The sequence below is a fragment of the Lucilia sericata genome, unplaced genomic scaffold (assembly GCF_015586225.1).
Source record: "Lucilia sericata isolate MDLA Ls3-8-SP2 unplaced genomic scaffold, ASM1558622v1 Contig005036F_arrow, whole genome shotgun sequence".
Taxonomy (NCBI): Eukaryota; Metazoa; Arthropoda; class Insecta; order Diptera; family Calliphoridae; genus Lucilia; species Lucilia sericata.
This window is the reverse complement of record NW_023997421.1, coordinates 1-22,228: the sequence shown is the minus strand read 5'-3', so window position 1 is coordinate 22,228 and position 22,228 is coordinate 1. Positions and strand designations below refer to the sequence as shown.

At 33.2% G+C, this 22,228-nt stretch overlaps 1 pseudogene; it reads left to right on the top strand.

The window, feature by feature from the left end:
• Nucleotides 1-479: 479 nt before the first annotated feature.
• LOC119615355 lies at nt 480-22,220 on the top strand (annotated as a pseudogene).
• The last annotated feature ends 8 nt before the right edge of the window (nt 22,221-22,228 follow it).

The window sequence follows — 22,228 nt, the reverse complement described above, 5'->3', positions numbered from 1 at the left end:
TTCTATAGGAGATTTGCAGTGTTAAAATTGTATACGACAGTTTTGTTTCTGCATGTAATACAGTGTTACAGATTTGTTGTAAAAAATTTTATTTGCGATAATTTCTCTATAGAGAATTCTGTGTACAAGAACAATTTTAAGAAGAAAGTTATATAAAAGTGTTTTTTTCTTTTGGATATTTTGCGTATAAGAGTTTTCTATCAAGATGTCTTTAATTAACAGAGTTTTTTCTATGGAGCATTATTGATTTAATACTTTCTTAAAATTTCAACAAATTTCAAAAATTAACGTACAAAATTCTTTCCCACATACAACCCAGTAAAACAATTTACTAACACAGCGCTAGCTAACGTCTGTTAAACACATTAAAGCAGCAAAAATGTGTCTCGACTAAAGGCTGTTAAACCAACTAAACACACCTCAGCACAGTAAACACAGCCACTTAGAAAATTTTGACACATTTTCAGTCGTCAATTTGACATCCGAGTGACAGTTCGTGTTTTGCTGAACAATATTTTTCTGGAGAAAAATGAATGAAGAAAAATATAATATTCCGCAAAAAGAATTTACTTTTTAACCAAATAAATTCATAATATTATTGAAAACAAAAGTGAAAAAAAGAAGAAAACAAGTGAAATAAACAAAAAAATTATTTACAATGAATATTTAAAGAATTAAAACGAATTTGTGTAGTGTTAGAAGAAACCCCCCTAAAAAAAAGTAAAGAGAAAAAAATTACCAACCAAAAAATAAGAACAGGCATAACAGAATTTTTTGGGGCCAAATAGACAGAAAAAAAATGTTAAAAAAAGAAAACGAAACGACATAAGAATACGGAATTATTATTGAGTAAAATAAAGAATATTTAAAAAAAGAGAAAATAAAATAAGGAGCTGTTAATAATTTACAGAAAAAATACAATTGTTAAAGTAATTTCTTGAAAAAAAAAAAAAATTGAAATAATTTTTTATTTTTGTTAAGAAAAATATAGATATTTTTTTCTTAATGATAGCTGGCAGAGGAGTATGAGCCAGTGTGTGCCTGATGGTGTATGAGTGTGTTGATATAAGTCCCCATATGTGTGTGTGTGAAAGTGTGTCTGTGAGTATCTGTGTTTGACTGTATATTCAAATGTGCAAGTTAAGGAATGTTGTGTGTGCATAATAATACAAAAAAAAATAATAATAATAATAAATACACAAGACCAGAGAAATGCAATTAAACGACAAGAAGAAGCATACGGCGCAGCAGCAATACCAACAACAATATGAAGAAGAAAAAAAATAAAGAAATTTTTAAAACAGAAAATATAAAAAATACATATAGAAAAGAATTGAAATGAAAAAATAATATAAATTGCGAATAAAAATTAACTTAATTGAGAAAAAAACAAAATTAAAATTTAATAAATTCTGCATATAAAAAAAGTATTAAAATATTTACTTTTGCATAAGTTGTTGATTTTTTTTCAAAACATTAAAGAGCCGACCGACTTAACCATTTAGAAAAATCAAATAAAAATAATATATAGAAAACAAGCAACAAAAGCAAATTCAAAAAGAGGTCACAGGAGCACTCACTCACTATATTGTGCTGCGCTGGCACAACGAGAAAAAAAATTTAATATGCAGAGATTTTTTTCAACAGTCGGTTACATGGGGTTGTCGTGTTGTATAAAAAAAAAAAGAAAATAATAAAAACAAAATTGATGATAAAAACAGTGTTGCCAATGGTGAGGAGATTGCTAGAGAGAAGTTGACGTTTATTATTGTTTAGCGAGTTTGTTTAATAAACTGTTATAGTCGGAGTTTTAAAAGGAATTAATAAAAATTATTATTGTAAATTTTTTAAAATCCTTCTTTTTGGAAGGTCTATAGAGCATTCCGCAAAGGACTAATCTTAAAATAATCTAAATATATGAAAATTATGCTAATATTAGGATGCCCTTAGTGAGGACCACCATCTGATATATCACAAAATAACCCCTTTGCTTAAATTATTGAAGTTCATGATCCTCCTTCTGGTACTATATTATGAATGCTAGGGACCATGCTTTTCCAAAATAACGTATATAATTTATACATGCACCACAACGTTTCTTGAAAGGTAGTATGAAAATTTGTTAGTGGACTTGAACATAGACTAGTTCATATAATACTTACATAGCTGACTAGTGAGCAGTCTATTCCGTACATTGACTAGTCAAAAGATTAGTCCATAAATTTCCTATAAACTTGCCTTTAGTCGAGTTCATAGACTAGTTCATAGACTGTAAAGACTTGTCCATTGACCTAGACTAATTCATAGACTAATCCCTAAGGCTAGTTCATAAAATAGTCAAAAGAACTATCAATAGATAAAACCCTTAAGTAGTAAATAAACTTTTCAATCGACTAGAATTTCAACTAGTGCTTAGACTAATCAGTCCATAGACTATACTATAGACTAGTCAATAGACTAATCCTTAGGACAGTTCAAAGGCTAGTTCATAAAATAATGAACAGACCTTTCAATAGATAAATTCATTAAGTAGTCAATAAACTTGTAAATCGACTCATAGACTAGAACAAAACTACTGAATAGACTAGTTAGGGACTAGATTAGTCCCTAGAATACTACAAAATTTAGCCAGCAAACTTGACTAACTAATAGACCAGTTCAATGATCCACATACTACAGCATAGACTAGTCACCAGACTAGTCAATGGATAACTCTATAAAGTAGTAAATAATCTTGTCAATAGACTAGTGCATAGAATAGTCCCCAGAACAGTTTAACGACTAGTATATTGAAAAGTCAATAAACAAGACATTAACCCTGTACTCGTTTGATACATCGTTACAAATTGTTTAGTAATTCATAGGTACTGTGTATTTCTTTCCTAGCGAATAGCCTATGGTATATCATATCGTTCAAGTTACAACATTGGCCAAAACTAATTGGAATAAACTCAAGAATAAGTTGTAAATGGGATTTCATTGAAAGAATTTCTATATTATTTAAAAGATCTAACAACTCTGATCTAGAGCAACTCCACTACCAAAAAACTAGGGAAATATGACTAATATGGAAATATTTTTCTGGCTCGTTCTTGAACCCTGATTTTATCTTACATATGTATAGGGAATGAAAGTTCCCGGCCAGATTTCATATGCATATATTATCTTGGAGCTACGTGACACTTGACTATCCGACATCTCAAATATTCTCAAACCTCTCATCATACTCCTAAAGTCCAGTATGATGTCCTGTTGTTTTTCCGTATAGATCAATTCATGAAACATACTTAGTCCCTTTCTGCCACCAAATCTAGTATAAGAACATTAAAGGTGGAATGTATATGTGTAGGCATATACATATATTAGCTGGGAGCTAAGTGACACTTGACTATCCGACATCTGGAATATTCTCAAACCTCTCATCATACTCCTAAAGTTCTCTTTTCCAAAGAAGGCGTATATTTTCGGCTGGAAGATACTTTATCTAGGAATGTCATTCTCCCCCTAGGAATGTCTTTCTAATTTCGACCGCAAATACAACTACAGTCTTGCTGTTTATCAGTTTAGATCCATGGGTATGTGTAGGGAATGCTAAAGTTCACGGCCTGATTCCATATACATATATTATCTAGGACCTAAGTGACACTTGACTATCCGTCATCTCGAATATTCTCAAACCTCTCATCATACTTCTAAAGTTCTCTTTTCCAAAAGGCGTAGATTTTTGGTTGAAAGATAGAATAATACTTTCTCTAGGAATATCTTTCTCTACCTAGGAAGGTTTTTCTAATTTGGACCACAAATACTAGCTCCAGTCCTGTTGTTTATCCGTATAGATCCATCCATGAACCAATCTTACTAAGTCCTTTTCTGCCACCAAGTATACATACATATTGGTTTCTGTCTAGTATAAGAACCACAAACATTTGGACACAAATATTAGCTCCAGTCCTGCTGTTTATCCGTATATATCCATCCATGAACTATACTTACATAGACCTTTTCTACCACCAAGTCTAGTAGAGGAACATTGGAGTTGGAATGTGTGTAATGCCAGAGCTTTTGAAATCTGTGGTCTTGATCTCACTAATCTATTGATAGTTTGATAGAATGTGTTTTTCACAAGAGAAGGTAGGTCATCTCCGATACCCTCATATTCAAAAGTAACATAATTATCTAATCCAAAAAGAGACCCATATATGAGAAAGGATAAAAACCTCCTTTCTTTCGATTACACATCGATATTTGTATTTAATCAATTGGAATTGTTTACCATATATTTGTGATTATTTAGGCAAATTTTATTCAACTAAATCCTCTACTCTACGAGAAATACTCTGATCTAACAAATATTAGTTTTGAATCTTTAACAATTTTATTTTGGTATATATTACAAAAAATGTACAAGAGATAATGTAGATTATGTCGCTTTTGTCGTATCTACAACTAAGCGATTTTAGTATCTTCTAAAATGTGGGCAACACTGTTTAATGTTAAATATACAAAAATCTTCAGAAAGATACAAAAAAGGTAAAACTACAAAAACAACAAACACTACAAAGACGACGACGACGACGAAGAAAATAATAAGAAAATAAATAAATATTTAAATAAATACAAAATAAAGAAAAACAAAAACAACAAATACATGTAAATCTTGAAAAGTGACAAAATCAACAATGATCTGGTTTTATTCTTAATCAAAAAAAAAATGTAATTAAATTGTTGCCAGATTTTAAGTATCATTAAAAAAAATGTGTAAATTTTTTTTAACAAAACATTTTAGCAGCTGTTTGTTTGCTGTTGTCATAATTTTTTTTTATTTCGGACAAAAAACAAATATTCGAAAAATGTTTAATTTAATGGCTGACTTTAAAGCTGCTCAAATATTTTGAAAACAGCAACAAAAAAAAATAACGAAAATAATAATTGTGTATAAAAAATGAATAAATAACAAACAATTTATATTATAAACACAAAAATAAACTCGTCTTGATCCTCTACCTCTCTCTTCTAATCTAAATGCACATTCTTAAGTATAAACTTTGCATTTCATCATAACCACCTCCTTCCACCGTCCCTTTGAGGGCCTTGTGGTATTGTTTTTGTTTTATTTGCCCCCCTTTTTTGTTTGATTATTCGTACTCTAACTTAAACTTATTTTAAAATCAATCGCTATTTGTTGTTGTTTTTGTATACCCTTCACCTTCGTGAGATGGGTATATATAAGTTTGTCATTTCGTTTGTAAATTCTACAATAGAATTTTTCGATCGTATAATAGCCTCATGGATAACAGTTTCGATTAAGTCATGTCCGTCTGTCTGTCTGTCTGTCTGTCCGTCCGTATATATAAGTTAAAGTGCTTTACGTGAACACCTGCCATGATGGCCTTATTTCACGGTGATAATTTTACAACCACTGCTTGGGCTATTAGACGACACACCACCGATACTTTGTGTTTCTTACAAGCAGGTTGTAAAGTTTTGTACATGATTCCGCCGATCCATGTCCAAGCAATTTGCTCGAGTACTTGAGCTAACTGATCTGTCACCATTGCTGCTCCGTTTCTTAACTTTCGAGATACAACAACATTACTTCCGTTTGTCAAGCAGAGGATATGATCTCTGTGGATTCGGCAACAGCACCTTGACAAGACCGAAATACGAATCCATCAAAATTTTCTTACTTACTGAGAACAAACTCTGGTAAATCCGGTATAAACAGAGTAAACCCTGAAGGTACAGGTGGACTAAGTCCATATACCCCCCCCATTCATAATGCATCTCATCACATTTGACACCAAGCCATTCAAAACACTTAGCCCCGTAGTCTGTCCTCTGCATGGTATCTGTTGTCTTATTCGGCAGGAACACCCACCAAATCCCGAAATATAAATTTCACCATGTTTCAGTCTTTTAACCAAAATATGATCTTAAGAGACTTCTCCAATAACCGGAACAAGACAAAGTCCGAAACTTTACCATCTCGTCTACCGCTTCCCGTGGTACCAGATTATATGGCTCTCTGGTTCGAGCCCAGGTCAAATCATTCAAATGAAAGCTGATTAGAGGCACCTCTTTTTCTCCGGATTGCAATCACAACAATATAGGGAAAGTTCATCAATGTAATCTGTTTTCAGAAGACCCCAGATATCTTTGAGATCCGAATCGTCAATAACTATTTTAGAAATCCTTTTTATATTGTATTACCAACTAAAACCTAGCTCCCATATAAGGTCCAATACCGAAAATCAATATCGAGTCGACTACCGAAATATAATTCATTGCAAAATCTTAAAGGTGAAGAGTATTTACGATTCGGTATTGCCCAATTTCTTCTTTCTTTGTATTCTATATTTGTTTTTATTTCTAATATAGCAAATGAAATATTTATTCTGAATTTATACTTTATTCGCTCTGCTCAGCTGGATGTATTTAGTAGATATTTTCGCTCTCTCTCTCTCTCTCTCTTCCTATGGCTGTACGCGTTAATTTTTTTAACTCGTGGTATTTGTATTTTTTTTAATATTTGTATATTATTTGCTATTTTTCCATGTTGTTGTTCTTTTGCGTTTCAAAACTTTGTTCTGAACTTTTGTAAATTATTTTGTAGTAGTAAATGTTTTTGTTGTTATTGCTGCTGCTGCTGTTGCCATTTTTACTATAGAAAATAAAAGTCAGCGTGAAAAAAAAGCGCGAAGTTTATTATTATTCCTTTTATTTATTATTAATTAACAAAAAAAACTTTTTTTTTTAAATCAGCCAACGTATTTTGACTTAACAAGCAACCTCTCTTAAGCAAAAAAACAAAAGTTAAAAGAAAAATTAACAAAAATAAATATTAAACAAAAAAGAAAACAAAACAAAAGTGGAATAAAAATTCAAAATAAACGGAAAAAAAGAAACAATTAAAGAAAGTGTCACATCTGTCATTTGTGTTAAATCAACATTTTTATTAAAAAAAAAATACTTTTTGCCGCCTCAACACTTTATACATTTTATTGGATTAAACCTTAAACCGTAAGTACTTGTTAATTGCTTTTTTTATTAATTATAATTTACTTATGTTTAATTTGTTCATATAAATACCAATGAATTTGTATTAAAAATATTTAACCCTTTTCGGTCGTGATTTAAAAAAAAGATGTGCATTTTTAAGTGAAATGTGAAAAAGATTGCAAAATTCTAATAAGAAGATATGGTTCAAAAACACCTATAGTATTAACTAATAATACTATTTGAGACTTTATCCTATAAGAAACAACCGGTTTTGAAATGGAATTAAAAAAGTTGTGGTTAATTGATACACATTTTTATACATATATTGAAAAGTTTACTGACTTTATCTATGGAGTCGAAAAGCCTTGAATTAGTCTATTGACTCGTTTGTGGACAAATCTTTGATTGGTTCATTGGATTAGTCTATAGACTAGCTAATAAACTAGTCTATAGTCATGGACTATGCATTAGTCTATTGACTAGTATTGACTAGACTAGATTAGTCCATTAACTAGTTGACTTACTAGTCTATTTTATATGAACTCATTTTCGTACGATGTCATATCGTCATTCTTCCACACAATGGATCAACGAAGCCGAAAACAGATAACAGAAGAGAAGGATCATCAGTTATACTAGCAGTGGTGACTCCTACTTTAGCTGTGTGATTGAAAAGTACGATAGATAGTGTTCGTGGACATTAGAATTAAATCCTTTTAAATCAAAAGTGGCAGAAAATACTTCTGCAGAAAATTTGTTTCACATACTAATGTTACGGATGAAAAATTAACTTTCCCTATAATATGTTGTATGGCCTTTTGACCAAGCCCCCAAAAATGGGTGTGTTCTTAATAAAAGAGGCATGATACATAAAATTATACGGGTATCAAAAATAAGAACACAATTTCAGAGAAAATCACTCATTGCAACAGTCCTTGTATTGATCTAATCTATTCTATATTGTATTCTTCCAAACAGTCAAAAGGATCATGAGTGATATGAGTGTCAGTCAGTCATTTCTCGAATTAAGATGAAAATGTCGAAAAATAACTCCATTTGTGACCAGTTACCCCAGAGTCACCCACAATTTTTTCAATATTAACACGATACTTAAAGAACTGTCCTTGAGTTATTAGATCTATCAACACTTTTTAATGCTATAAGCTAAGCTGTCTAATAAGATCAACCGTTACGGGCTGCTTAAAAATGTATTTAAATCATCTTTAAGAGGAAATGGAGATCTGGTACCAAAGTAATAAGATTTTCCACTATCGAACTAACTTGAGCTATGTAATATGATGAGACATCAAATATTTGGACGATCCATTTCTGTGAAATCGGCTTTGGGTCATCATCGAGCAAAAAGTCCATATATTTGGGACATAAGTTGAAAATACCGACAAGGGAAAGGCTGATCCAGAAATAAATATTGCCCAATCAAGCTAAAGTTTACATGAAGATGAGGTTAAGTGTGGAATCCGAGAATAAAATTTCGGCCACTAGTATCTAAATATTTAGGTGTATGGTCGGTTGGTTGTATTTATAAGGGTCTCATTTCAAATGTCTTAAAGTGATAAGGATCCTAAGGTAACATAGTGGACGAATTCTAACACCAGGTTCTATACAGATGGTTCAAAAGGGAACTGCGTTGTTGGTTCAGGTGTTTTCTGCGACGAATTTTCTGTCAAGGTGACTCTTAGCATAGAGACTACCTTGACAATAAGTGGGTGGATAAGTTATCATGAACGGGATCTGCTTTGAATATATACAGCAAGGCTATATTTGCAATTTCGCTGAGGTCTCCAAAAATAGATGGAATAATCTAGACTCACAACAACATTGCAAAGATATTTCTCTGTCAAGGTTTAGAAGTCTGTATGACTCATCTGCAGAGATTCAGGTGATTCTTAGCATAGAGACTACAATATCAATTGCAAGCGAATAAGTTATCAACGGGATCTGCTTTGAATATCTCAAGCAATTCTTCATTTGCAATTTCGCTGGAGTCTATTAAGAGTAGTACCGTCAGATTTTTTTAGAACATCTGAAAATATGTGGAATTATATAGACTCACTGCTATTAAAATTATACATCTGATGAGAGCTGTGTTCCTTTTATAATGTAATCATTTCGACTCTATTTGACTTCACTTCAGTTAAATACAGTGAATTACCAAGATTGCATACATTCCTTGTCCAAGATTAGACGATACTCTGTCGAATTGAATTGGGTTCCATAACATAATACAGATTAACTATTCATCTCTGAACTATTTCACAAATATCGCAATACCAAAACAAGTAACGTATCTAAGATATGATCTGAACTATTGCAAATGTCAAGCTTTAGATGTCTGTATAACTCTATACGCAGAGACTCAGGTGACTTATAGCATAGAGACTACCATGGCAATGAGAAGGCTGAATCTGCTTTGAATATATCCAGCAAGAATCGTTTACAATATTCTTATAAAATCTGAAACTAGATGGAATTAGCTACATTTTGCTGTATATTGGATCTAATATTATACATCTGACTGGAGCTGTAGGCTCTTTCAAAACGGAGCTCTTTCGACTCTACTTCACTTCAGTTGCTCTTAGTGAATTATCACAATATACAACCTGTAAAATTTCTTCAAATTCTTCAAATTTCTTCAAACATTCCCTGTCCTAGTTTAGACGATACCCTGTTGAATTTATTTGGTTTCCAAAACATAACTCTGATTAATTATTAGTTCCTGGACTGTTTCATAAAATAACATTCCTAAAACACGTGATGTATCTGAGATATCTTGGTACATGCTCTGAACTATTGCAAAGATATTTCACTAATGTATCTATTCAAATTTAAGTTGGAATCAAAATGTGCTAAATGTTCTGTAAGTACTCTTGTTAATTTCCAAACTATCCATATATACTAACCTTGAACCACTTGTTCATAAAACTATCAAATAGAACGGGATCAGATAATATATATCTCAATGCTATTTATATTCAGGACTTCTGTAATGTACTTCGGAAGCTTTCTATTTTGAATGGTAAGCTCCCAAACCTTTAACATATCAGAAAATCGAAAGAGATCACAAAGATCTGTCAGAGTAACTGCTATTTAATAGCTTGAGTAATGAAAATCTAACAAAACATAGTATCTGATTCTGTGAGCCACAAAATCAGTGTGTAAGCGGACTCATACATTTAAAAATCATACAATCACAATCTTATGATATAACGGAGTTAATGACTGACTCTAAGTGATTAAAAAAGTACTCAATCTAAAAGTCAACTAGATCAAAGTATTATTCTGATAGTTTTTTAGTTTATAAATCGCTACCTCCAGATAAGAGAGTCAAATTTAAAAAATCAATTCAATAAATAATGTTTTACATAAACCGGTTTCGAATTGCCACAAAAACCGGTTAATTTGATAAATGATTACCAGTGTCAACCAGTTAATATGAAATCGGCTCCCAGCTCTTCACTAAATACTTATACATATGTATATGTACGAATATATGTTTGAGTCACTATATAAACTAAACTTTGAGCATTATCCAAAAATAATACAAGATTAAAATGTTTAATCTCAACGATTGTGTTTACTTCATTTTCAACTAATCTATTTGACAGTTTAAATAAATAATTGATTTTATTTGACACACAATTGAGTGGTCTTTGATGTTTAAATCGTGTTAAATTATATTTGAGCAGGGTAAATTAAATTAGATGGCTTCGTAAAATGTTTAAAAGCTTTATGGTATAAAGAAATATTAAATTACTTTTTTACATTTTAAAGAAATGTTTTAAGTTGTTGAATTTAAAGTATCAAATTGCTCACAATTTCTAACTGTTATCTACTAACTTTAAAGACATTTTCTTTCTAGACAACTTTAATAAGCTTTTCATAATTTGTCTAATGTTATTTTTACTCTATAAATTAAATTCTTAATTACTTTTTTCTATATTTATTGCCATACACTCTATGTATGTTTGTATGTATGTACGTAATTAAATGTGTGGAACACCTTTGACATTTAAAACTCTACTATACACACATAACAATATTAAATCAATCTATATGCTAATATATATTTACTTATCGATACTCGGAACCCTTAATAATTTCAATTTGTTATCATTTCTGTATTTGATACCAAACTGGATTATGATGATTAACAGCAAGTTTCTAGATAATTTTTTTTTTCTTTTGAAAAGCCTATAGAGTCTTTTTTTAATATAACAAAAAAAAGCGCAAAATGTGAAGTGATCGGTATTAATAATATGCGTAAATGTTACGCGTGTAAGCTATTTAATTTTTAATATTTTAAATTATGGTTTTTTTCCATTTGTAAGTTAGTTTGGTAAATTTTAACCAAAAAATGTTGACTATTTTGAATTTTTGCTCTATTTTGCCCTATTTCTTGTAGTACAATAACTAATTGAGTAATATTTGATTTATAATAAAAATTATTTTATTTAGAATCCTTTTTACATTCCTGTAGAGAAATTTACTTTCTAAAGCAAACAATTTTGTTTTAAATCTAAACGAAGGGCAACTTTAATTCGACCAGTAACACTTACCTAGAACAATTTATTTGTAGAAGCGTTACGATTACATATGTATGTGCATATGTAGGTATACATATATAAAGATGCATGTATTTTTATAAACATTCAACCACTTACTTCACACTAGCGATAAGTTTAAAGTCTCGGCCTGTTTGTATGTATGTATATGTGTGTAAATTTATAAATAAAATCTAAAACAAATATTTACTAAAGTACTTAATATTAGTTTGTATGTATATGAACAATTTCAGTTATTTTTAATTTGTTCGAATCGTTGTTTTATTTAAAAATAGAAAACATTTCGTTTATAAATAGTTTTAAAAGTTATATTTACTGGTAACCTTTTGTAACTCGGCTACCCATAGATGTCCAACAATAAATACTTACATCAATGGTAAAAAATGTACTCTCCTTGATTTAGGTACATCTAGATGATCAGGAAAATCATAAAGATATGGAATCGAAAGGTATCCTATAAATCTCTCATTTGATCTTGGGAGAGAAATTTGTTCACCAGTTATATTTAACAGTGCTAAATCAACGTAATATACCTGATCTCGTCTAGTCTATAGTATAGTCTATAGTATAGTCTAGTCTAGTATAGTCTAGTCTATAGTTAGGTCTATAGTATAGTTTATACTCTAGTCTATAGTCTAGTCTATAGTCTAGTCTATAGTCTTTAGTGTTGTCTATAGTCCTAGTCTATAATCTAGTCTAATCTATAGTCTAGACTAAGTCTAGTCTATAGTCCTAGTCTATAGTCTAGTCTATAGTCTAGTCTATAGTCTAGTCTATAGTCTAGTCTATAGTCTAGTCTATAGTCTAGTCTATAGTCTAGTCTATAGTCTAGTCTATAGTCATGTCTATAGTCCTAGTCTATAGTCTAGTCTATAGTCTAGTCTATAGTCTAGTCTATAGTCTAGTCTATAGTCTAGTCTATAGTCTAGTCCTATAGTCTAGTCTATAGTCTAGTCTATAGTCTAGTCTATAGTCTAGTCTATAGTCCTAGTCTATAGTCTAGTCTATAGTCTAGTCTATAGTCTAGTCTATAGTCTAGTCTATAGTCCTAGTCTATAGTCTAGTCTATAGTCTAGCCTATAGTCTAGTCTATAGTCTAGTCCTATAGTCTAGTCTATAGTCTAGTCTATGTCTAGTCTATAGTCTATAGTCTAGTCTATAGTCTAGTCTATAGTCTAGTCTATAGTCTAGTCTATAGTCTAGTCATAGTCTAGTCTATAGTCTAGTCTATAGTCTAGTCTATAGTCTAGTCTATAGTCTAGTCTATAGTCTAGTCTATAGTCTAGTCTATAGTCTAGTCTATAGTCTAGTCTATAGTCTAGTCTATAGTCTAGTCTATCTAGTCTATAGTCTAGTCTATAGTCTAGTCTATAGTATAGTCTATAGTCTAGTCTATAGTCTAGTCTATAGTCTAGTCTATAGTCTAGTCTATAGTCTAGTCTATAGTCTAGTCTATAGTCTAGTCTATAGTCTAGTCTATAGTCTAGTCTATAGTCTAGTCTATAGTCTAGTCTATAGTCTAGTCTATAGTCTAGTCTATAGTCTAGTCTATAGTCTAGTCTATAGTCTAGTCTATAGTCTAGTCTATAGTCTAGTCTATAGTCTAGTCTATAGTCTAGTCTATAGTCTAGTCTATAGTCTAGTCTATAGTCTAGTCTATAGTCTAGTCTATAGTCTAGTCTATAGTCTAGTCTATAGTCTAGTCTATAGTCTAGTCTATAGTCTAGTCTATAGTCTAGTCTATAGTCTAGTCTATAGTCTAGTCTATAGTCTAGTCTATAGTCTAGTCTATAGTCTAGTCTATAGTCTAGTCTATAGTCTAGTCTATAGTCTAGTCTATAGTCTAGTCTATAGTCTAGTCTATAGTCTAGTCTATAGTCTAGTCTATAGTCTAGTCTATAGTCTAGTCTATAGTCTAGTCTATAGTCTAGTCTATAGTCTAGTCTATAGTCTAGTCTATAGTCTAGTCTATAGTCTAGTCTATAGTCTAGTCTATAGTCTAGTCTATAGTCTAGTCTATAGTCTAGTCTATAGTCTAGTCTATAGTCTAGTCTATAGTCTAGTCTATAGTCTAGTCTATAGTCTAGTCTATAGTCTAGTCTATAGTCTAGTCTATAGTCTAGTCTATAGTCTAGTCTATAGTCTAGTCTATAGTCTAGTCTATAGTCTAGTCTATAGTCTAGTCTATAGTCTAGTCTATAGTCTAGTCTATAGTCTAGTCTATAGTCTAGTCTATAGTCTAGTCTAGTAGTCTATAGTCTAGTCTATAGTCTAGTCTATAGTCTAGTCTATAGTCTAGTCTATAGTCTAGTCTATAGTCTAGTCTATAGTCTAGTCTATAGTCTAGTCTATAGTCTAGTCTATAGTCTAGTCTATAGTCTAGTCTATAGTCTAGTCTATAGTCTAGTCTATAGTTAGTCTATAGTCTAGTCTATAGTCTAGTCTATAGTCTAGTCTCTAGTCTAGTCTAGTCTAGTCTATAGTCTAGTCTATAGTCTAGTCTATAGTCTAGTCTATAGTCTAGTCTATAGTCTAGTCTATAGTCTAGTCTATAGTCTAGTCTATAGTCTAGTCTATAGTCTAGTCTATAGTCTAGTCTATAGTCTAGTCTATAGTCTAGTCTATAGTCTAGTCTATAGTCTAGTCTATAGTCTAGTCTATAGTCTAGTCTATAGTCTAGTCTATAGTCTAGTCTATAGTCTAGTCTATAGTCTAGTCTATAGTCTAGTCTATAGTCTAGTCTATAGTCTAGTCTATAGTCTAGTCTATAGTCTAGTCTATAGTCTAGTCTATAGTCTAGTCTATAGTCTAGTCTATAGTCTAGTCTATAGTCTAGTCTATAGTCTAGTCTATAGTCTAGTCTATAGTCTAGTCTATAGTCTAGTCTATAGTCTAGTCTATAGTCTAGTCTATAGTCTAGTCTATAGTCTAGTCTATAGTCTAGTCTATAGTCTAGTCTATAGTCTAGTCTATAGTCTAGTCTATAGTCTAGTCTATAGTCTAGTCTATAGTCTAGTCTAGTCTAGTCTATAGTCTAGTCTATAGTCTAGTCTATAGTCTAGTCTATAGTCTAGTCTATAGTCTAGTCTATAGTCTAGTCTATAGTCTAGTCTATAGTCTAGTCTATAGTCTAGTCTATAGTCTAGTCTATAGTCTAGTCTATAGTCTAGTCTATAGTCTAGTCTATAGTCTAGTCTATAGTCTAGTCTATAGTCTAGTCTATAGTCTAGTCTATAGTCTAGTCTAGTCTATAGTCTAGTATAGTCTAGTCTATAGTCTAGTCTAGTCTATAGTCTAGTCTAGTCTATAGTCTAGTCTAGTCTAGTCTATAGTCTAGTCTAGTCTATAGTCTAGTCTAGTCTATAGTCTAGTCTAGTCTAGTCTATAGTCTAGTCTATAGTCTAGTCTAGTCTAGTCTAGTCTAGTCTATAGTCTAGTCTATAGTCTAGTCTATAGTCTAGTCTATAGTCTAGTCTAGTCTAGTCTATAGTCTAGTCTATAGTCTAGTCTATAGTCTAGTCTATAGTCTAGTCTATCGTTAGTCTATAGTCTAGTCTATAGTCTAGTCTATAGTCTAGTCTATAGTCTAGTCTATAGTCTAGTCTATAGTCTAGTCTATAGTCTAGTCTATAGTCTAGTCTATAGTCTAGTCTATAGTCTAGTCTATAGTCTAGTCTATAGTCTAGTCTATAGTCTAGTCTATAGTCTAGTCTATAGTCTAGTCTATAGTCTAGTCTAATCTAGTCTATAGTCTAGTCTATAGTCTAGTCTATAGTCTAGTCTAGTCTATAGTCTAGTCTATAGTCTAGTCTATAGTCTAGTCTATAGTCTAGTCTATAGTCTAGTCTATAGTCTAGTCTATAGTCTAGTCTATAGTCTAGTCTATAGTCTAGTCTATAGTCTAGTCTATAGTCTAGTCTATAGTCTAGTCTATAGTCTAGTCTATAGTCTAGTCTATAGTCTAGTCTATAGTCTAGTCTATAGTCTAGTCTATAGTCTAGTCTATAGTCTAGTCTATAGTCTAGTCTATAGTCTAGTCTATAGTCTAGTCTATAGTCTAGTCTATAGTCTAGTCTATAGTCTAGTCTATAGTCTAGTCTATAGTCTAGTCTATAGTCTAGTCTATAGTCTAGTCTATAGTCTAGTCTATAGTCTAGTCTATAGTCTAGTCTATAGTCTAGTCTATAGTCTAGTCTATAGTCTAGTCTATAGTCTAGTCTATAGTCTCTATCTAGTCTAGTCTATAGTCTAGTCTATAGTCTAGTCTATAGTCTAGTCTATAGTCTAGTCTATAGTCTAGTCTATAGTCTAGTCTATAGTCTAGTCTATAGTCTAGTCTATAGTCTAGTCTATAGTCTAGTCTATAGTCTAGTCTATAGTCTAGTCTATAGTCTAGTCTATAGTCTAGTCTATAGTCTAGTCTATAGTCTAGTCTATAGTCTAGTCTATAGTCTAGTCTATAGTCTAGTCTATAGTCTAGTCTATAGTCTAGTCTATAGTCTAGTCTATAGTCTAGTCTATAGTCTAGTCTATAGTCTAGTCTATAGTCTAGTCTATAGTCTAGTCTATCGTCTAGTCTATAGTCTAGTCTATAGTCTAGTCTAGTCTATAGTCTTGTTAGTCTATAGTCTTGTCTAGTCTATAGTCTTGTCTAGTCTATAGTCTAGTCTATAGTCTAGTCTATAGTCTAGTCTATAGTCTAGTCTATAGTCTAGTCTATAGTCTAGTCTATAGTCTAGTCTATAGTCTAGTCTATAGTCTAGTCTATAGTCTAGTCTATAGTCTAGTCTATAGTCTAGTCTATAGTCTAGTCTATAGTCTAGTCTATAGTCTAGTCTATAGTCTAGTCTATAGTCTAGTCTATAGTCTAGTCTATAGTCTAGTCTATAGTCTAGTCTATAGTCTAGTCTATAGTCTACTCTATAGTCTAGTCTATAGTCTAGTCTATAGTCTAGTCTATAGTCTAGTCTATAGTCTAGTCTATAGTCTAGTCTATAGTCTAGTCTATAGTCTAGTCTATAGTCTAGTCTATAGTCTAGTCTATAGTCTAGTCTATAGTCTAGTCTATAGTCTAGTCTATAGTCCAGTCTATAGTCTAGTCTATAGTCCAGTCTATAGTCTAGTCTATAGTCTAGTCTATAGTCTAGTCTATAGTCTAGTCTATAGTTTAGTCTATAGTCTAGTTTATATTCTAGTCTATAGTCTAGTCTATAGTCTAGTCTATAGTCTAGTCTATAGTCTAGTCTATAGTCTAGTCTATAGTCTAATCTATAGTCTGGTCTATAGTCTAGTCTATAGTTAGTCTATAGTCTAGTCTATAGTCTAGTCTAGTCTAGTCTATAGTCTAGTCTATAGTCTAGTTTATAGTCTAGTCTATAGTCTATTCTATAGTCTAGTCTAGTCTAGTCTATAGTCTAGTCTATAGTCTAGTATATAGTCTAGTCTATAGTCTAGTCTATAGTCTGGTCTATAGTCTAGTCAATAGTCTAGTCTATAGTCTAGTCTATAGTCTAGTCTATAGTCTAGTCTATAGTCTAGTCTATAGTCTAGTCTATAGTCTAGTCTATAGTCTAGTCTATAGTCTAGTCTATAGTCTAGTTTATAGTCTAGTCTATAGTCTAGTCTATAGTCTAGTCTAGTCTATAGTCTAGTCTAGTCTATAGTCTAGTCTATAGTCTAATCTATAGTCTAGTCTATAGTCTAGTCTTTAGTCTATTATATAGTTTAGTCTATAGTTTAGTCTATAGTCTGGTCTATAATCTAAAGTCTACATAGTCTATAGTATAGTCTATAGTCTATTATATAAATTGTGCTTTATTGTTTATAGTCTAGTCTACAATCTAGTCTATGGTCTAGTCTGTAGTCTAGTCTATAGTCTAGTCTAAGCCATGATAAAGGACATTTTATGAGCTGAAATGATAGATTGGAAACTTATTTTGAATGAACTTGGTTTGGGAAAAATGTCATGTTCATAGTATTTATTACAAAATTCATTACAATCTCATCCCAATATAATAAATTGTTCAAAAGCCTGAAAACTTTTGAAAGTTTGGACTTCTCTGCACAAATGTCATTATGTACTGAAAAGGGTTAATTTGTTTTTAATACGATTTGTAAATTAGTATATACGATAAATAGTTAAAACTAATTTTAATAACAGCATTTTAAATAAATTCTTATGAAATACTTGCTTAATTATGTCTATTTAATTATTTTTAAGTAATAATTTTTCCCATAATAATGTACATTTCTTTTTTACTTTTCTTCCTTTCATTTTGAATACGATTTCTATTAAATTATGCTTTATTGATATCCTGATATAACCAACAACAACAACAACTCTCATATATGATGCGGTATGTATGTATATGTATTTATTGGTTTTGTATTTTATCGAATTATTAAACGATTTCAATGGATATAAATACCTTTGCATGTGTGTGTTTACTTGTGTGTGTGTAAATAAAATAAAAACAATAAAAAACCCATCAATAAACTCAAATCAAATCATCTACCGACCGAACGAATGCATAAACCGATACAACACGTTTAATAAATGCCAACAAAACAAAAACCAACAACGGCAACGACGACGACGATAATAAAACTCATATGCATACAATGATAATATTAACCCTGTACCAATAACGTGTGTCTCTAACTGTTACTGCCTGCCTCTTTCTAACGGCTCTTATATCTTTTCTATCAAAATTCTCGACTATGTATTTGTATGTGTGTGTCTGATGTTAATCTATATTTAAATCATCAATGCCACGTTATCAATACCGTTTATTTATGTTGTTGTTGTTGTGCTAAAACGACATACGATCTACGGTCATTGTGCTAATGCGGCATATCTTGTGCATTCTGAAAAATAAAACAATAAAAACAAACAAATTATCTGTTTTTGTCATTTCAAAACAATAACTAAACATCCCAACCCACCCACTTTTTGGTCACCCATATTCAACTCACTGTCTATTAATGGCAACAAACTAAAAACCTCTCATCTAACGGGTTTTCTATTTCCCCCTTTTCCATTTTAATACGCATGTTCTACGTATACTCTACGTAACAGATATTGCAGACAACTTGGCTGTAGCAACAGCAGTTGTAGTTGTTCTGTATTATTAAAAAAATTAAACAAGATATAAATTTAAAAATAACAACTGGCGTTTATCACTACAATTAGAGTAACTGAAGAGAGAAAAGAGCAAGTGTTAGAGAGTAAAGCGGTGGGTGAGCAAGTGAGTTATACTTTGGGAAGCCTGAGAAGGTTGTGGGTGAAAAGCTCAAGTTAAATACAAACGCACAAATCAAATAATAATGGCGAATCCACGTAAATTTAGTGAAAAAATCGCTTTACAAAAGCAGAAAACAAGCTGAGGGTACAGCTGAATTTGAGAAAATTATGAATGAGGTAAGGCAACCAGAGTCGTAGATAATGTCCTAGTCAACACAGATCTAACCGATGGTAAGTGGTTTACATAGAAATGCTAGTTTAAGTGGCGGTAGTGGTGGCAGTGTACAAGTAGTGGAGCCAGTGGTGGTGGTGCTTCTCCGGATGCAAATGCTGGAGGTAGTGGAAGTATAGGAGGCGGTGGTGGAGGAGGAGGTGGTGGTGGTATTGGTATAATAAACAACAACATCTGGCTCTCCCCACATATCGAGAATCAAGAGGCCGCAGTGTAGGTGTTGGCCCCATGAGAAGACCCTCGGAACGTAAACAAGATCGATCTCCCTAAGGTAGTACCGCCAGCGGTCTTATGCTAAGCGGTGTAACGCAACAAACACAAAACAGTTATTTAAGTCCACCCATGGATAGTAGTAGTTGGAGACGTTCAAATTCCGATTCTGCTTTACATCAAACGCTTAACAATTTGACAGAGGGAAATTTTGGCGCATCCAGTCCAGTACCCAGTATGGGCGATATAATTCTCTGCATGCCAATTATCACCATCATCATCAACATCAAACTCATAACAGCCAAAGATCTCAATCGCCCAATATAGGGCGCAGTTATAGTCCACAAGCACAAAGAAAGAAAAAACACATTGCTACAGCAACAACAGCAGCAACTACAACAGCAACAACTGCAGCATCAACGTTTACAAATGCAGCAGCAACAACAAGCACAACAACAGCACCAACAGCTACAGCAACATTTACAAAATCAACAACAAAGTTTACAGCAGCAACAACAGCAGCAGCAGCAACAACATTTGCATCACCACCAACAACAGCAACAACAATATGTCAATGCCAAATACAACAACTCCAATATCATGTTCAAATCCCTGCACGAACAGCAATTATCATTTAACAACACCGGCTCATTACCCGACTTAACTTCCCTACACTATGCGAACCAACCAAATGCAACCAATAACAGCAGCACACCAAATGATGCCAACAACAGCAACACAACAGCAACAGACTCTTTCGCCCATCCTATCGCCACATCATAATAATGGATGTCATGATCGGGATCAGTCGCCTAGTCCCTTTAGTCCTCCCAGTACAGCAGGTGGAGGTAATAGGGGGGTGGCCCTCCCTCTCCATACCATCAACAGGAAAATTCTCCAACATCTGCCACCAATACCCCCACAGCTAATGTTCAAACCTCACCGCATTTGTCCTTTACCAACTTGTCTGTACAATCGCCCGTGAATGTACAGCAAACGAACACAGCACAAAATACAGCCGCTGCCCTTAACACATTGCCAACACTGGGTAATCTAACGGACTATCGTCAACCATTAAATCCACCCAGTCCTGGTTCTTCCCCCGGCCTTTTAACATCGGGCCCAGCCAACGATATACACACAAGTGCACCGCCTAGTCCCATAAGACATTGTCAAAGTAATCTGAATTCCTCCGTTAGCGGAGCGAATAGTAGTCAAAACCCACAAAACCAAATACCAACACAAAGTTTACAAACCACATTTGGGAATCTGGACTCCAACACTGGTTATAATACGCTTAATCCTGCTTTTCATAATCACTTCGAACAGTTTCATCTGGGAGATAATAGTCAGTCGCCGCAAAATAATTACGATGCTTTGGAATTTGAAGACTTGGGCATGGGCAACCAGCAACACAATAACTTTAATACTAAAATAATAGACTTTGGAGATTTGACAACACCGTCATCCAATACCCCGTCAAATACAACAAGAACGAACTCAACAAATAGCACATCCAACTGTAATAATAATAACAATTTACCACAACAACAGCAGCAGCAGCGAAATAACTCCCAACAATTCCAACATCACCATCAACAGCAACAACTTTTAAACAATAATTCGACCACAAGTAGCACGAGTAGTAATGCGAATAGCAATGGTCCTGCGAATGCCTGTAGAACAGGTCTGATGAATAACAATGATAGACAAGACATATTATCGGCCAATTCATCACCCATACCTTCGCCTTTATCACATGGTGTGCCACCACCCCTCGCCCTTACCTATACCTATGTCAGCACATTCGCCACATCAGCAGCAGCTGTCGTTATCGGTCCAAACATCGCCACATCATTCGCCTATGCATTCGCCGCATCACTCGCCTTCCCCTTTGTCGGTATCATCACCCGGTCTGACAATGTTGGGTGGTAGTGTATCGCCTGTACCTTCACCATCCGCGCACATAATGCAGCAACAACAACAGCAGCAGCAGCATAATCATCATCTAAATAATCAAACAGCGAATCAAATGCATCACAATCAAACGCAATCATCACACAACAATCATCATCATCACCATCATCATCAACAGCAGCAGCAGCAACAGAATCAAGCACACATACCTACAACCACTACAAATATACCCCAAATTATATTCTCCGATTATTCCTCATCGCGTGATATCTTCGATAGTCTCGACCTTGATTTGGGTCCTATCGATGGCGCCGGATTACAAATGCTATCGGAAAAAATCCCATCATGATTGCCGATCCCTCAATAGAGGATAGTTTTCGTAGAGATCTTAACTGATACTACGAGGAAGCTGTTGCAGCTATTGAGAGTGGTATCCTCTTAGAGGACTCGTTCGATCCCCTAGGTCCGCTTGTCGATGTAACAGAAGTATTAGGCAATCCTCCCCTGGCAACACAACTTCATCATCATCATGTAAATAAACCTCAAAATGATGACACCACCTCCTCCAACTGTGCCATTGGTTGCGGTGTAGGCGGCGGCGGCATTGGCATTGACACCACCAACAGCATTTGTGGTGAGGAACTAAATGATACCCATGTTAATAGAGACGATATCTTAAGCAGCTTAAACGACCAACTCAACGACGAGGCTCACGATGATGAAGACGATGAGGTACGAAATTTCTTTTTCTAAATCATGTCATTTCGAATCATTATATTACATATAGATAGACCCGGCATAGTAAAACTGACTTGTAACCTCTAGCATAGAAGAGAGCGCCAAAGAACTGAAGCAAATTTATATACATATTTGGAAAAAAATAGTTTAGAACAGTCCCCTCCCCTCCTCTCTTGGTAAAGCAAATGCAACAGCCTGAACTTGATAAGCTTTCAAATAACCTAAATTACCATGTACAGAATTTAAGCTATAGCGGAGGAAGTATTTCTGAAATTTAAGAGAGAATGTTTTCTATATTATTTCGAT